The sequence below is a fragment of the Globicephala melas genome, chromosome 1 (genome assembly GCF_963455315.2).
Source record: "Globicephala melas chromosome 1, mGloMel1.2, whole genome shotgun sequence".
NCBI lineage: Eukaryota > Metazoa > Chordata > Mammalia > Artiodactyla > Delphinidae > Globicephala > Globicephala melas.
In genome coordinates this window covers 89541592-89559835 of record NC_083314.1, presented here as the reverse complement: position 1 = coordinate 89559835, position 18244 = coordinate 89541592, and the positions used below count along the sequence as shown (strand labels likewise).

Genomic DNA, 18244 nt, shown 5'->3' with positions numbered 1-18244 from the left:
ATTTATTTTCAAAAGTATATTTCTAGGGTCTCATGCATGGGAAGGCAAGGGTCGTAGATTCACTTGGTCAACTACCCCTGCCACCTCAGTAACTGATAACCATCACCCCCGGGGGAGGTGGGGATGGTTGAGGCCCTCAGAGAGCAGATGTTTTATTTATCTATCTATATGCTTTCGGCTATATATGCGGTGATAACATTTAACTTCTCAACTAATATTTATGGATTACTCTGTGTCAGACATTGTGCTATACTTGTGTGTGGATGGGTAGTGATTAAGATGTGGTCCCTGTTCCCCAGGAATTCTTGACTAGTGGAAGGGACAAACATGCAAACAGCTCACCACCAATACACGTTATGCTGGGTGCTGTACGGAGATACGAAGAAAGTACTAAGGGAGCATAGGGGCAGGGTAGAAAGAGTCTTCAAAGAAGCTGTGACAGTTGAGCTGGTTATCAAAGGAGGAATAAGAATCCTCCAAGTAGAAAAGAGGGACAGGACTCTGGGCAGAAGGAAGAGCTCCAGCCAAGGGAAGATGATGTGAAAGAGCATGACTGACTCAAGTGTGGCATGCATGAGAACTGGAGTGGTAACTAATGATCAAGCAACATAAACAACCATTTACTGGCCAGAGAGGCACCATAATGCTGTATTTACACTCAACCTTAATTTCCCTACTCACGGTTGGCTCTTCCATTGGGCGACCATGTTGGAAAGAGCACCCAGGTTTTTACTGGATTCCTGAAAGGATCGTTAGATTATTTTACCAAAGTTCCAAGTTCCTTTCTAAAACCGTTCTCAAATCAGAGATTTTACTGGGGTCTGAGTGAACTAGATCTTGCATTCTCCTTCCCCACCTCCAGTACTGAGTAGGGCTGGCCCCAGACTAATTTACCTCAGTTGCATTTGTCACCCTTTCTTTGCTCTATTCTGTATCATAGTGAGGACAGGGAAATTGGCCCCTGCAGGTTGCATCTCCCAGGCTGCTGGCTGGGTTCAGCCAATGGGAGGTACTGTCAGGAGAGTAGAGGGCATGAGGAAGGGAGAAGCCTGAGAATTTCTTGCCATCCCTCTTTTCCTCAGGCTGTATCTCTGCAGCTGCTGTGACTTCTCCGTGGCTCCAGCCCCTACTAGACACATCTACCATATGCTTCAGATTCCCACTAACACATCCACCATGGCTCCACTTCAACCCGATGACTCTCAACCCCTGGGCTCTGGTAACATCTCACCCTCCTTTTTCTCCTCAGCCTAAGGGCAGTAGTGTTATCCAAGTGTTGTTAAGTTCTGTATTGCCATATGATCTCCTGTTTGGCTTCCCTATTCTTCTATCATCAATTCCTTATACTAAATTCCCTCTGCTGTAAATTCTTAAAATGGTCTCCCTATTTTTCAGTTAGGACCCTGACTAATACAGAGACTATATTTTGTTCATCTTTGCATCTCCCACAGCACCTGCTACAGTGATTTCTCTGAGTGAGTTCCAGGTATTTGCTGGATGGACAGATGACTAGATAGTTGATTAGATAGATGAATGATGGTATGAGTAGATAGATGAATGATGGTATGATCAGGTAGATGAAAAGATCTGCATGATTTAATGAGTGAAAATAAAGGAGTAAATTCCAAAAGAACTAATAAGAAGGTGATTCCAAGAGACTCATCAGAATGGCCAGGGGTTTAGAACAGCTTTCTGACACAAGCCAAGACACAAGAGAATCCAGTAACCGGAAAAGCACAAAAACAGAGGGAGACTGTCAAGTTTGCTCCTTGTTGTATCTGAACTGAGACACTTATCCCTTCACTCTCTTTCTAGATCTCTTCCTACATTGGCAGAGGCCAGGGGGGAAGATGTGTTAGTGGCAAACAGTTCTAATTTTCATCTGGCAGGCATTTGCATCACATTTATTATGCCTGAGTCTCTGCAAAGTGAAGGAGATATAATGGAAGAAACCTCATCACCATTGATTCTCAGTCATATACACTTGAAAAAGTTGCCAGAAGTTCTGGACTGGAAAGGACCTGATTGGCCAGACAACTGTAGCCTGTGGGGTTCTCGGGGATTTTCAACAATTACATTCTCAGAATCCTGCATCATTTTTCTGAGTATATTGCCTTGAATAATTAACAATTCAGAGACCAAGCCTTTCCAAAGCCATTTTGTTCATCCCCCTGATAAGCAGGGTTATACTGAAAGATGCTCAATAAAAGAGATGTTTCCAACTCAGCTATTGACACTGTGGTGCAAGAGAGCACTGAGACTTCAAGCTCCTGCCTCTGCCCCTTAGCTGCTGAGTGTCCACAGGAAAGTCAGTACCCTTCCCTGAGTCTAAGATTCTTGATTCTCTCCTGCCTTCCTCACAGATTTCTGTGAAGACCAGATGAGATGATTGTGAAAGAAAAGTAAAAACCATAAAGCTCAACACCACAATGTCATTTGTTTTATAGTCAATCAGTTGTCCACATAGATGTAACCTAAAACCTTCTAGCTGCATTGTAATCCCAGATCATATTGCCATATCATATAAGATGGGTCTGTCTTCTGAGTACTCAAAATGCAATAGGTCATATGAAGATTAAGAGAGTGACCAGAATTCATTTAAAGAAAAGGGGCTGGGGCTTCCCTGGTGGCGCAGTGGTTGAGAATCTGCCTGCTAATGCAAGGGACACGGGTTCGAGCCCTGGTCTGGGGGGATCCCACATGCCGCGGAGCAACTAGGCCCGTGAGCCACAACTACTGAGCCTGCGCATCTGGAGCCTGTGCTCCGCAACAAGAGAGGCCACAACAGTGAGAGGCCCACGCACTGCGATGAAGACTGGCCCCCACTTGCCACAACTAGAGAAAGCCCTTGCACAGAAACGAAGACCCAACACAGCAAAAATAAATTAATTAAAAACAAAAGTACCAATGCCACCGTGGATGTGAGGATTAAATTAGTCAATGCTTTAAAAAAAAAAGGGGGGGGTGCTGCCACTGCTCAGATCTGGATTAATGAAAATTACCAAAGTAGATTCAAGTGTCTCTTTGGTTCCCTCAGCCGCGACAACTTTCTCCTTATCTTTAAGAAAAAGATTCCTCACCTAGGGCTTCCTGCAAAGACCAGTGCTCCAGGATTACCGAATTGTCTCCATCCTTCCCATTTCCCTACTTCTTCCTCTTCCAATGTTGCTGATATTGCCTCACTGTCAGAATTTTACAATGATGATATGGCCAATTCACATCAAGGTATAGTGTAGCCTCACAGTTCCCTTAATCATGGAGTGCTAATTTTCTAAAGGCTGCACATTGGCCCTAATGTCTTCAGATGCTATTTCAGGAAAACTAAACAAGGAGATATTTGGAGAGAGGAAAGTAAAAGTGACGCTCTTCCTAAAGGGCCTCAAGTAACACTCCTAGGAACAAATTATTCAGACTTGACGTGTAAGGTCAAACTGGCCATGCTGTGAATCTTTCCTTCATTTTACTTTTTTTCTTCCCAGCCCAATTCAAATTTGGAGGCCAGAAGTAAATTCACCCAGAGGATTTTTAACCCCTCATATCTCCAGGGGAGATACAGAAGTTGGTTCTTTGTGCTGATAGCTCTTGGAATGGAAGAGACCCCCTCCTTATCCAAGACCACTTTGCAGCCAGATACGGCATTTTCATGAAGCGTAACCATTTTATAAAGCTCCTCTGGCAGACGTTTCATGCTAGGCTGGCCTCCCTTACCGCCACACTGGCTGTTCCCTGATTTCTGTCTGCACCATGGGTTAGTGAGTGTTCAGATCATAAAATCCACTTTTCAGATTAGCCTCAACAAAACGTAAGGAAATGAAGTAGTCTGCTGGCACTGACTCATTGCAAAACCAATTTAAATGATCAAGTCGATCAATAGTTATTTACTGAACATCAGCCAGCTCTGGTTATGCTCTGCTCAGAATACCCACCCCTTAATTCCTCTTCACAGCCTCTTTTGTGACCCCCTCTTACTGACCCCACGACCACCATCACCACCGTCAACACTGTCACCAAGAATCCCGTTGACAGCCCCACCCCAGGAGCTGTCCAGAATTTCAACAATGCACATCAAACCAGAAGCAGATGGGAAAGATGGGAGGAAGGGGATTATTTATTTTCTAGTCTTGCCCAAAGCACTCTCTATTTTGAGGGTCAGTTCCCTCCACCCCGATCCAAAGCCCAACATTAGTGTGACTGACAATAGCCTCCACCTCAGCGCAGCTCCAAGAGGCTCCAGCTGACCCTGTTTACATTGCATGGGAGTGCCTCTGCACTGCAGAATTTTCAGTTTCAGGATTTCGCAAATTTTATGAGAATTTTCAGTCAAGCTGATTTTTAGCTTCCCCTTTCCCCTCCAGCTAAAATCAAGGTCTTTCATCAAGCTCTGATCTCAGACGGACTTTTTTCTCAGCACTTGGGACATGATTAAATAACAAGCACACGTGCACACACCAGCCCCAAATGCTTTTATTTCCCAGATCTTTCTTCAGTAATGAAGCCTGAAACGGAAAACCGTGCAGAGAAACTGTAGCAAAAAGAGGAAAAGGAATAGACAACGTGCCAGCCTGGCTCTTTCTGGAGAGAGAGGTGAAGAAGTTTACTCATGAAACAAAGGCAAGTTAAATGTATGTATCAAATGGAAGCCTTTCCAAGGAGAACTTTGGGAGGTTCAGTGGTTACCAGTTGGGGGTCCATTGGGTGTGGGTAAAGGGGAATCATGAAATATCTATTTTTCCATACTCTCTAGAGAGCCTGAGGGGATGAGAAGAGGATTGGCTAAAAAGAGCGTTCTTTTCACTGTCCAGTTGACATGATCATTAGCTCTACCAATTCTGGCAATATAAAGAAATCATTAAAATGCAATTATTACAGCTGTATAAGTTTATAGCTGCATAACCACATCAAAAGGCCACCTCTGTAAGCCTTTATGTGCTCCATAAACATGAATAAATTGCAACAAAGAAAAGATTACCTCAATGTGAATCAAGAGTAAATTTGAAATTTCTGTCCTACTCTGTGGAGATAGCAGCAGTGGAAGGCCTGGGTCCTTCTGTGACCCTTAGCTGGCTGGGTATGCCTGCTTGAGTCTTCTCTTTGCTCTAAGCCTGCATCTCCCATCACCTGTCTTTGGTTAAATGAATCCAAATGAATGAAATGAAAGCTAAGCAAGTACCAAAAAATGATCACAACCCCATACATTTGTACTTCTCATAGTTCTCACATTCAACAACTCTATGACTAGATGAGATAATTATCCTCGTGGCATGGACATATATACACTACCAAACGTAAAATAGATAGCTAGTGGGAAGCAGCCGCATAGCACAGGGAGATCAGCTCGGTGCTTTGTGACCGCCTGGAGGGGTGGGATAGGGAGGGTGGGAGGGAGGGAGACGCAAGAGGGAAGAGATATGGGAACATATGTATATGTATAACTGATTCATTTTGTTATAAAGCAGAAACTAACACACCATTGTCAAACAATTATACTCCAATGAAGATATTAAAAAAAAAAAGAAAAAAAAAACCTGAGCCTCAAGGAATGTTTTAAGGAACTTGTATAAGGTTGCATGGTGGGCTGGATAGCGTCTGTGTGTTCCTCCCACCCACCCTCAGATCCACTCTCCACCCGTGTCCACTGTGTTCTGTGCCCTGGGAGGCTGGCTTCCGTGGACTGCATCAGCCAGGTCCCTTACCCTCTGTCTTTCCATTAAGTTGGGCCAGTGGGAGGCAATGGCAAGAACACAGAGGGTGAGAAGAAAGAAACTGAGATGTGTATTCCCCTGGCTCCCTCCTTGTCCAGCCATGGTGTGGCAGTGGCTATTCCTCTGCCTACAACCACAGCTCCTGCCAGGCGGCCCTCTCCAGGGTGAGAGCTACAGGCTTCCCCAGGTTCTAATGATCAGTCCCTCCCTTTGCCCGTGCAGGTCTAGGGGTGGCAGCAGTTTCCCTGCTGATGCTAGCCTCAGGGTGCTTCACCATTCCTGGCTGGTTTCCCTTAAATCCCCACACACCCTTCCTTCAAACCCTTTCCGTTTCATTAATTTTTTTTTTTTTTTTGGCTGCATAGGGTCTTCCTTGTTTTGCACGGGCTTTCTCTAGTTGTGGCGAGCGGGGGCTACTCTTCGTTGTGGTGCACGGGCTTCTTATTGCAGTGGCTTCTCCTGTTGTAGAGCACGGGCTCTAAGTGTGTGGGCTTCAGTAGTTGTGGCACACGGGCTCAGTAGTTGTGGTGCACAGGTTTAGTTGCTCTGCAGCATGTGGGATCTTCCCGGACCAGAGCTCGAACTGGTGTCCCCTGCATTGGCAGGAAGATTCTTAACCACTGCGCCACCAGGGAAGCCCTCATTGACTCTTGAATGTGCCCACTGTTTCCTGCCAGGACTGGCACACTCATCACACATCTGATGAGTGCTGGGATCTGAACTAGAACCCAGATCATCAAAACCCTAGGAGTCCAAGACGGAATAATTTAGAAAATTAAATTTGCTCCAGACACAGATATGCTAATTGTCATCACCATCAAAGCTTTAAGTCCCATACTTCACATGGCACTGTCCTAGGCCACTTAGAGAAAGAATTACAAGAATACAAGCTCTGCTTTCCAGGAACTTTCACGCTGCATCAAGCACACTGACGTGAGCCACTCTATAGAGTACATGCACCAGGCAGAGACATCCCAAAGCAACATCTGGCTGGACATGCTGGGGGAGGGGCATCCAATGAGGTGAGAGCAAATGCCTTTGGGAGCAGAGCGTTGAACAGCTAGAAAAGCACACGTTCTGTTTCCAAACTAGGTGGAGGAGAGCAATGGGTCAGATGATCCAAAATTGCAAATGATGTCAAAACATTTCTATCTGGCTTTGATATGCACGATTAGACAACACACTGCGTTTTGTTTGGGGATTTCTGCGGTGGATATGCCTTCCTAATTAATTTTCGTTAGACTAATAGTAAAGGGAGCTCATATTCCTAGAGTTCACACACACCTTTGCTGCTTGGGAGGTAGAAACAGAGAAATCTGTCCTCCAGTGTTTCTGGAAGTGGGCTAAGGAGCAGATAGCCTGTGTGTGACCCACCATAGTTCACTGCCCCCTTTCGCCTGGGCCTGACATTTTCACTCTGTAAGACCTAAGACCGTGGGTCTGTGCTTATGGAATGTGGCTCAGGTTCTCAGGACCTAGCAGGCCCTTGCTGATGCACAGTGGCTCAATAATCCTTCCCCTGAGAGTCCAAATGCCTCAAATAGCAACTTGGGCCTTCTTAACGGATCACAGACAGAGGACAGCACTAAAGACTAGCTGTGCAAAGGAAACCATAAACAAGACAAAAAGACAACCCTCAGAATGGGAGAAAATATTTGCAAACAAAGCAACTGACAAAGGGTTAATCTCCAAAATATACAAGCAGCTCATGCAGCTCAATATCAATAAAACAAACAACCCAATCCAAATATGGGCAGAAGACCTAAACAGACATTTCTCCAGAGAAGATATACAGACTGCCAACAAACACATGAAAGGATGCTCAACATCACTAATCATCAGAGAAATGCAAATCAAAATTACAATGAGGTCTCACCTCACACCAGTCAGAATGGCCATCATGAAAAATTCGACAAACAACAAATGCTGGAGAGGGTGTGGAGATAAGGGAACCCTCCTGCACTGTTGGTGGGAATGTAAATTGTTACAGCCACTATGGAGAACAGTATGGAAGTTCCTTAAAAAACTAAAAATAGAACTACCATATGACCCAGCAATCCCACTACTAGGCAATACCCTGAGAAAACCATAATTCAAAAAGAGTCATGTACCACAATGTTCATTGCAGCTCTATTTATAATAACCAGGACATGGAAGCAACCTAAGTGTCCACTGACAGATGAATGGATAAAGAAGATGTGGCACATATATACAATGGAATATTACTCAGCCATATAAAGGAAAAAAATTGGGTTATTTGTAGTGAGGTGGATGGACCTAGAGACTGTCATACAGAGTGAAGTAAGTCAGAAAGAGAAAAACAAATACCGTATGCTCACACATATATATGGAATCTAAAAAAAAAAAAAAGGTTCTGAAGAGCCTAGGGACAGGACAGGAATAAAGACGCAGACATAGGGAATGGACTTGAGGACACAGGGAGGGGGAAGGGTAAGCTGGGACGAAGTGAGAGAGTGGCATGGACATATATACACTACCAAATGTAAAATACATAGCTAGTGGGAAGCAGCTGCATAGCACAGGGAGATCAGCTCGGTGCTTTGTGACCGCCTGGAGGAGTGGGATAGGGAGGGTGGGAGGGAGGGAGATGCAAGAGGGAGGGGATATGGGGATATATGTATATGTATAGCTGATTCACTTTGTTATACAGCAGAAACTAACATAACATTGTAAAGCAATTATACTCCAATAAAGATGTTAAAAAAAAAAAAGAGGAGGAGACCTAGGAGTTTGTTACGAGTCAGGCCCCTGCCCAGAGCTAACAATGGCTGCGCAGCGGCTACAGCAGATGTCTCTGCTGTCAGACTGCCAAGCAGAGGTCCCTAGGGCCCAGGCCCTGAGCACTGCCTCTCTGGAGACCATCAGCCTTCTAGCCTGGGGGCTGGATTGCTGCTGCCTTGTCCCTCTTGCGGTTGCTCTAGAGAAGTCCCTCCAGCCCTGTGCCCTGACCACTCTGCTGCTTCGGCCCCTCTACCAGAGACTCCTCCACACCTCTGGCGAGACCTCAGCCTGGCACGTGCTTGAATGTAAGAGACTTGACATATTGAAATGGTAGATAAGCGAGCCATGGTCTGTAAGCTCACTCAGAAATATCTCCTTTCTAACTGCTTCAGAATCCCTGACTCTGCGCCTCCATCAGACTTCTCACAGACCAGGATATGTGGACTTCCTCCCACCCAGGTCCACCCTCCTGATCTCCTTTTTTCTCCCCCAGTTTCCCAGCAGCTCTCTTGGCCAGCCCCCTAGAGGCTGGTGGGATACTAGTCCTTGGCTCTTTCTAAAGGATAAGGCAAACACAATCACTCTTATCCAGACAACTTCGTCTCAGAACTTACTCAGCTGTGGATACCATCTCTCTAATCCAGCCAGAATCGTCCACATCTAGTGGGGGCTCAGACCACAGAAAACAAGGGCTAAAATAAAAGCTTCATGTTGCTCTGAATGATTGTCCCTGTTACATAAATGTAACACACACACACACACACACACACACACACACACTTCCCTCCGGCCCTGGGTCTCCTTCCAGGATGACATGTGGCTTGCCTGTGACCTGCCTGCAGAGGCTGGAGTCATTGGCCATGCTGCCATCCAGTCTGGCTCACACACAGCTGCCTTTGAGTAGAGGAAGAAGCGACCTCTTTGGTAAAGTGATTGATGTTCAACAACATCCCCCAAAGCCCAGGAGACCCCTCTGAGGAAGAGGGGCATCTGATGATAAGGACTCCTGCATGCAAATACCTGGCTGTGTCCTCCGACTCACCTTCTGCCTCCGTTTAGAAAAAATACCTTCCTACCCCTGCCTTCCTTCTACCTTCTGGAAAAGAAAAGAAAAACACAACTACTGTTTAAGTCTGGCCAGAACTAAACTGTAAGCTCCTTGAGGGCAGACTTTTGTGTATTCTGCTCATGGCTACATCGCCAGTGCCTAAGATAGAGCCTGACACAAGTACGTACTCAATAGGTAATGAATGAATAAATGAATGAATGAGGGAGTGATCGAGCCAGTCTTTCTCTCATTCCTGAAAGCCTTCCCTGCACAAGGCCTGGTCCACTGTCAGAGCAAACTCCAAGTCATGGGAAGAGGACACTTAAAGGACAGAGAACCTGCTGCCTAAGTGGAGCAAGGAAGGTGAGAAGCGGGCCCCCCCCAAGACCCTGCCAGGCTTCTGTGATTAATGACTCCACCAAAGTGGCTCCCTTTAAGTCCCAGGACCATTTGCTCAGGGTGAAGGACAATCTGCTGATTTAGAAATGAAATAAAATGACCGGAACCTTCCAGAGAGTCCAGCGGGAGCTGAAGTAAGAGAATCTGAACCTTCCTCATAAATCATCCTCAGCCTCAGAGTATGTGGTCTCCAAACTAGAATCTGCCGTGGTCCCACACCACCGCCACACTTGGCGGCTTCCCCAAGCAGCTGTGCGTGGCCGGGTACCCTCTGGCGAGCTGGCGGACAGCACCCCGCAAGCCTGCGGGAGACTCCATGAGGACACAGAGGCGTAGTCCCTACCCCTGGGAAGGGCACTAGCTGTCCCTTGCTGCCTTCCCCCAGGCCCCGCACGTGCCCAGCCACATTGGCAGAGCTCCCCATGGACCCACCCAAGGCCTCGGGTCCACACTGCAGGGAAGGCTGACAGCACCTCTGGGGGACAGAGGTCTGTGCCATCCTCACAGGGCCCTGCCACCTCCCCACGTCACTTTGCTGTGTGGCCAAGCTGTTGTCTGAACACAACCTCTCCTTTCCTTTCTTTCTTTTGTTTAAAAATTTAAAGAAGATAAAATAATTTAATTATGTCAAATTCCTGGGGTTGTATCTTGCAATAACAATCACACACACACAAAAAAGCTAGCCCAGGACTTCCCTGGTGGCACAGTGGTTAAGAATCCGCCTGCCAATGCAGGGGACACAGGTTCGATCCCTGGTCTGGGAAGATCCCACATGCCACGGAGCAACTAAGCCCATGTGCTACAACTACTGAGCCTGCGCTCTAGAGCCCGTGAGCCACAACTACTGAGCCCGCGTGCCACAACTACTGAGCCCATGTGCCGCAACTAATGAAGCCCATGCATTTAGAGCCCGTGCTCTGCAACGAGAAGCCACCGCAATGAGAAGCCCACGCACCGCAACGAAGAGTAGCCCCGGCTCGCCTCAACTAGAGAAAGCCTGCGCACAGCAATGATGACGCCACGGACACTCTCCCAGGAGTGAGCAGTGCTCCAGAAATGGCACAACAGGCCTGTGCTCCTTCATGTCCTCCATCTCTCTGTCCTCAGTAGAGTCAGGAGGTCCCCCTCCCATCTGTCCCCACCCGCACCCCCGCCACTGGATGGCCCTAAGTATGGCTTCTCTACCTTGTGAGTAAGGATGATCCTGGAAAACACTTCAACTTAAATTGGGACCAGCCAACAATAAGATTGTCCGTTAACCTGTAAGCAGGGGTGTGTTAACAGTCAGCAGCTAAGCACGGAGGACAGAGGTGACACCAGAAGGGAAGGAAAGCACGAAGATCAGGGGTGTGAAAGCTCTCAGGGCCAAGCTGCCCCTCTCCAGAAGTTCTGCAGCAGCTGGAGCACCACCTTCGGAGGATGCCATAGTTCCGTTCTGTCCCTTCTCTACAGGCAGCTGCTAGTGCCTACCATGTGCCAGACACGTCACGGGTGTTGGAAAGACAGAATGAGGAGATCCATCAGGGAGCCTGTAGTCAAGGAGGGCAGGACACACTGGTACAACCCACTGAACCCAAGGGAGAACAAAGTCTGTGCTGAAGGCTGTGAGAGCACAGAAGAAAGAAATCATTCATTTCTAAAGAAAATTTAGGGAACGTCACAGAGGAGGGGACATTTGAGCATTTGTCACAGAGGAGGGGGCAAATGACATTTGACACTTGAGGGAGGAGAACGTTTTGCAGGACATTACAGGCTGAGGACAAGATGGCCAAGGGATATTCACTAGATGATGTATTCGTTTCCTATGGCTGCCGAGACAAATTACCACCAACTCGGTGGCTTAAAACAACAGAAATGTATCGGCTCCCAATTCAGGAGGCCTGAAGTCCAAAATCAAGGTGTCAGCAGAGCTGGTTCCCTCTGGAAGCTCCACGGGAGACCGGTCCTGGGCCTCTCTCCGAGCTCCTGGCGGTTGCCGGCCATCCCCGATGCCCCTTGGCTTATAGAGACATGGCTCCAATCTTCGCCTCTGTCTCCACACTGCCCTTTTCTCTGTGTGTCTCTGTGTATCTCTTCTCATAAGGACACCAGTCACTGGGTGTAGGGCCCACCCTAACTCCAAGATGATTTCATCTGAAATAAGGATCAGATCCTTAACTATTTACATCTGCGAAGATTCTATCCCCACATAAGGTCACATTCTGAGGTTCTGGATGGATATGAATTTGGGGGAGACACACTTTAACCTACTACAAGTAGTGAATGGTTTGGTTTCCGACATGGCGTCTCCTATCCGATTATGCAAATCTTTGCTCCACCCACTGAGGCGGGAGGATATGCTTCTGGGTCCCAGCTGGACACAGGCCCAGAGGTGGTGGTGATTCAGACCTCACATCCCAATGCCCACGTTTTGAGAGGTGACCCGACACCACCATGCGTGGTGAAGGAAAGGCCAGGATCCAATCTCTAGGCAAGCCAGTGAGTTTAACTTCCTCCTAAAGACCTCAGGTTTCTGTTCATTCAAAGCTCAAACTTCAGTTTCAACATTCCTCAGAGTCTGCTGAGAAAACAAGCGATGCTCTCTCACGTCCCTCCCCACCCCTCCTCTCTCCTCACAACTGGGTACAGCACGTTCTGAACAGAGGGGAGGCTTCCGTGGGGTATGAAATGAAACACATCAGCAGGCAAACAGCAGAGAAAGCTGCTGTGTCTTTAATACGCAGGCACCGTGTCGGGGACTGTGGAGAAAGTTTACCTCTTCCTATTGAAACACCAGTGCCCTGGAAAGGGAGCCAGAGGGAGGGGAGGAAATGTACCGCTGAACCCCTCAGCACAGCCGCTTCTTAAAGAAGCCGTTGATTAAAGAGAAAATGTGAGGAACCAACTGTTCACACTTGCCAAATATTTCTAAAGGCTTCAAAATCACTCAAGGTATATTTTTTCCAGGACGTTCTGCAAAATCTGTCACCTCGACACCCAGTGCTCAAACAGGGCAGTGTCTTGAAAAATGCCTTTGTTGTCTGAGTCACTCACAGTGCCGGCCTGATACTGCTTCTATTTTCTGCCTCCGTGTGAAACCTGCTGCAGAAACAGCTGCACCAGGGCTCAGCTCAGGAGGCCAGACGCAGGATAGCTCCCCCTCTGTCTCCCACCCCATTCTACCCCATTCTGACTAGGGGCAGGGCAAGGGCTTGTTGCTTTAGTTGGACAGTGTGAGCGGGAATTGCCTACTCCATAGACGCTAAAGCCTCAGAATGACAGATCTGGAAGCAATCTTAGTGACCGTCTATTCCAAACCCTGCTTTCTACAGTTGAGGAAACTGAGAAACAGAGAAAAGAGTGACTCACCCAAAGGCTAATGGACGTCTACCATTTGCTCTGGCCGCTCAGCAATTCTATTCCTTCTTTTGTTCAGGGAATTCCCAGCCCTAGGAGTCTTGGTAGGGATCAGAGCCCATCTCCCACTATAGTAGCTGAAAATGCCAGACCATTACTTCCTGTTCTTTTTTTGTAGTCAGGGCACAGGCACTTGACCTAATCCCTTGCCAAGCAGATGTTCCTGTCCTATTTGATGATATCGTAATCAGCGGATAGTGACCCAATGAAAAGGGGATAGAGGAAGATTTTTCCTCTGAGGTCATGATTATGGAGGTTGTTCCTGGCTCTAAAACTCCTGATTCAATGAACTACTCAATAGCCTTTCAATCAATCTCTCTCTCTCTCTATCTCTCTCTCTCTCTATCTATCTATCTATCTATCTCTATCTCTATCTATCTATCTATCTCTATCTCTCTGACTTAGCCACAGCCTCTGTCTGTAGCTTGCAAATAAAGACCTTGGCTTATGTCAAAAATGGTACCAAGAGTTGAGCAGAATCAGACCCTCCAGAAACGGGCAGGAATCTGGCGCAGTCAGGGCTGAACATAGTGAAACTCCAGCTAATAGTAAGAGACACGACACTGCCAAAACATGGTGCAAGGAGCAAAAGCATTCAGTTTTCACCTGTGGTCGCCCAGAATGAATTACCTATTGAAGTCAAGGGTTAGCAGTTACTACCATAGGACAATATATAGGGCGTGAGAAGCTCAAGGTCTGTAGGATCAAATGCTTACTTCTAATGGTGCTAGGTGTATCTTTAAAAAGAAAAAATGAAAACTACAAATTCTTAATTTTTCAACTCAAGATACAAAATGAAAACCAAGGATTTTCTAAGATTGTACTAGAGGAATCTCTTTTTTTCTTAGAGCCACTAGGCTGAGATAGACAGAAATCAAACACAAAGTTCGATCCTGCAGGTTGCTGAATTACAAGATTAGTTGAATTTACAGCTTTACACTATGGCTTAGGTGAAAATCAGAGCACTGATCATGAAAGAGGCAGACCTGGGAATCTGAGCAGAGACTTATGGGAGGATTCAGATAACTCAGAAAGCACTAAATTTCTCAACTTCATTGAGTTTTATTTCTCTTGTCATCCAAATCAGCCCCCTCTTCTCTTCTCATGTGTCTCTTCCCACCTTGCTTAAAAATCCCAGTGATCTAACACGAAGGTGTTACTTTGCAAGGGGAAGCCAATTCTCTTCATGCCAAACCCCTCTATCCCTCATTATCGCCACACCTACAACTAGAGTTAGATCTCAGCATGTCCCTGGGACGGGTAGGGGTGGGACTGGGGACGTGAAGTCCATACCAGGAGTGCATATGCAATATCTGAAGGGAAAAGCTTATAGACAAAAGTGCATGACCTTGATATTTGCTATTAACAGAGACCTGGAGGGAGTATATACGGGAGTAGATTCTGAAGGTGCTAGTCAAACAAGAGAAAAACAATTTTAGGTCAAGCTGAGTTTATTGATATGGTGGCATCTGCCAGTGATTCTACGTTTGAGGTACTTGGCTTGAGCATCTAGAAGTGGTTTAAATTGTTTGCTGAGTGGGTTGACAGAAACCTAGGCTCATTAGTACTCGATACTAAATGTAGTCAAGATGCCAGAAATTACAAGCTGTAATTTAGAGGAAGTAAATTCAAAGGCCGAGACAGATAGAAAGGTTAGAGTGGATTTATCATGACTGCTTACCTGTCTCATAAATACGTCTCCCAAGAGGACCCAAAACTCACATCCTTTGTCAAGGCAATGGTAAATAAATTAGTGAGGGAAGCACCAACATGTTTATAAAAAGCTAGAGAGGCTGTTACCTGTCAGCCAAGGATGCTGGTAGAGAAAAACTGTGGTTGGAAATGAGCTGTAGTTGGAAATTTCAGTTGGATTGGGGATGTCACAAGGTAACACAGGTCTGGGAGCAGCATTAATTACCAGATGCATAGTGAGCTTGGCTAGCCTGATAATCAGACTGGTCTGGTCTGGCCCATAGGAATCTTTCTTTTTTTTTTTTTTTTTTTTTTTTTGCGGTAGGCGGGCCTCTCACTGCTGTTGCCTCTCCCGTTGCGGAGCACAGGCTCCGGACGCGCAGGCTCAGCGGCCATGGCTCACAGGCCCAGCCACTCTGCGGCACACGGGATCCTCCCGGACCGGGACACGAACCCGTGTCCCCTGCATCGGCAGGCGGACTCTCAACCGCTGCACCACCAGGGAAGCCCTCATAGGAATCTTTAATATGGCAGCTCATGGTGTCCCAAAAGAAAAAGAGGGGGATGCAATAAGGTCCTTATTTTTATTTGACAGGCTTAGTGAATAGAGGCATGAGTTACGCTATCACGATTGAGTTGTGGTCTGTAGCAATTTTTGTCCATTTCCCACCCAAAAACCATTCACTTACCCCCAGTCCTCCTTTCTAACTGAAGTCCATTGAGACTTCTGGGAGATAATTCCTTACTCCAAAAACCAATCTCTAAGGAAGGAAGAGTTCTTCATCTCTTGGACATTATCTGACAGCATGTAGTTCTGGCAGCCAGGGTGGCAGCCAACTTGAAACCATGAAAGGAAGTAAACCAACACACTGAGGAGGGCAGAGCAAAGACATGGAAAGAGCACAGGTCCTGAATGATATTTTTGAGCTGTTGAATGAACCAATGCCGGTATATCCCTGCATTCGGACTTTTCACTACAGGAAATACATTTTCTTAATGTTTAATCCAGTTAAGATTTTCCGTGATCAAAGCCTAAAATCTCCTAATGACGCAGAGTTCCTCACTCAATACCCATACCTGAGTCAGTTCACAGAGTCAATTTTCTGTGTATGATGTGGAATTTGAGTATCCTTGAGTAAGAAACCTGCAATTACATGGCAACTATACCCTGAATCTTTTCCTAGAAATCCCCAAATTGCCCTGCAAAAATTGACTAGAGTGTCTGTGTACTAGGGAAAAGGAAATACCCAGGGTCCTTTTCAAAATTATTAGCCTGGCTTGGCTCTAAGACAACAGCAAAATCTGAAGATCCAGAACGGTTATGGTGTCAGAGTGGGTACTAATGGAAGACAGGCACACACGGAGTTTTACTTAAGTCTACCTCATGGTAGGACCAGTGGGACCTCAAGCCCAGTCCTTTGGTCATTTTCCCAGTTACCGGCCATATGGCCGTAATAGACATATTTAGTTACTGGCAGCAGCCTCATGCAGGCTCTGAGTGGAGAGCAAGGAAATAAAGGTTCCCAGGCGGGAAGAGCCAAGTAGAAACACCTGGAGTTCTCTCATGCTACCAAAATGATAAATAAAATGCAAGACTTCCTCCATGGAAGAATCACAGAGATTTAGTATCACCCTTAAATATTTGAAACAATAGCGGTTGAGACCTCTTTTTTTTTAATATTAATTTAATTTTACTCAATACCTATTACTTGAGAGACAGTATAGTATCCTTTTTTTTTAAAGACACCAATTGTACTTGAACATTTGTTACTTTTTTTTTTTAATTTATTTATTTACTTTTGGCTGTGTTGGGTCTTCGTTTCTGTGTGAGGGCTTTCTCTAGTTGTGGCAAGTGGGGGCCGCTCTTCATCGCAGTGCACGGGCCTCTCACTATCGCGGCCTCACGTTGTGGAGCACAGGCTCCAGACGCACAGGCTCAGAAGTTGTGGCTCATGGGCCTAGTTGCTCCACGGCATGTGGGATCTTCCCAGACCAGGGCTCGAACCCGTGTCCCCTGCATTAGCAGGCAGATTCTCAACCACTGCGCCACCAGGGAAGCCCGAGACTTCTCTTATGTTCTGATTTAACTGTCCAGTTTGGTGAATTTGGAAGAAAGTAGGTCCTTTACAAGCGGCCATGGATAATTATAAACATAATCAAGGGGTAATTTCAGGTAAAAGCAGAGCTTCAGATATGGTCTTTTTACTGGAACAAAGCAACATAATCCCTAGCACCTGTAATGCAGCTATCCAGCAAATACTCTTTTTTCTCTCACTAAGCAGAGGACACCTGAGGCTTTCACCTTGTTGGGACAACAGTACCCTAATACTATCGAGCTGTAGGGGGTGTGTCTATCCCCAGATTTGTGCCACAAATAAGTTTTCTGAGCCCTTGATCATTTCACCCATCTACCAAGAACATGCTGGGGGCTTCCCTGGTGGCGCAGTGGTTGGGAGTCCTCGTGCTGATGCAGGGGACACGGGTTCGTGCCCGGGGCCGGGAAGATCCCACATGCCGCGGAGCGGCTGAGCCCGTGAGCCATGGCCACTGAGCCTGCGCGTCCGGAGCCTGTGCGCCGCGGCAGGAGAGGCCACAACAGTGAGAGGCCCGCGTACCACAAAAAAAAAAAAAAAAAAGAACATGCTGGTTCACAAGAACGTTGACATAATATGATGTGAAAAGCAAGAGGTACTGGCTCACTAGACATCTTAGTAACATTCATGTACACCAGAGATGTGAGAAAAATACCTTGAAAGCAGTAATGCCTTCTACTTCAGTGGCAGGGGCCCAATGGTGGAAAAATGTCCAGTCATTCCCTCCAAAATAATAGACAATTTTCCATACCTTGTACTCTTACAACGAAGAAAATGGCATTACATTTTGAGGGTCTCTTTGGATTTTAGAAGCGATATATACACATTATGTTTACTGCTCCAGTCCATTTTCCAGGAGACCAAGAAGGCTGCCAACTTTGAGTAGAGTTCAGAGGAAGAGAAGGTTCTCTAACTAGTTCAGTCTGCAGTGTAAGCATATCTTTACTTGGGTCTTATGATTCATAAGATCTAATGGTATTTGAGGTATCTTTGGCAGATCAGGGTGTTATATGGAATCTGAAGTAAAGTTGGGTAGGACAATTGTAGAATGGGTCCCTGAGGTTTTGGGAAAAGCCAGGTCCTCTCCAGCAAGTTACTATGTATTATCCTTTTAAGAAACAGCTCTTAGCTTTCTATTAGGCCCTGGTTGAATGCATGACCATTAGATACAA

General features: G+C 46.3%; 1 long non-coding RNA gene across 1 annotated transcript in view; it reads right to left on the bottom strand.

Moving 5' to 3' along the window:
- Nucleotides 1–18244, bottom strand: part of LOC132597510 (uncharacterized) — a 119175-nt gene that overhangs the window by 55795 nt on the left and 45136 nt on the right. The window lies entirely within an intron of this gene.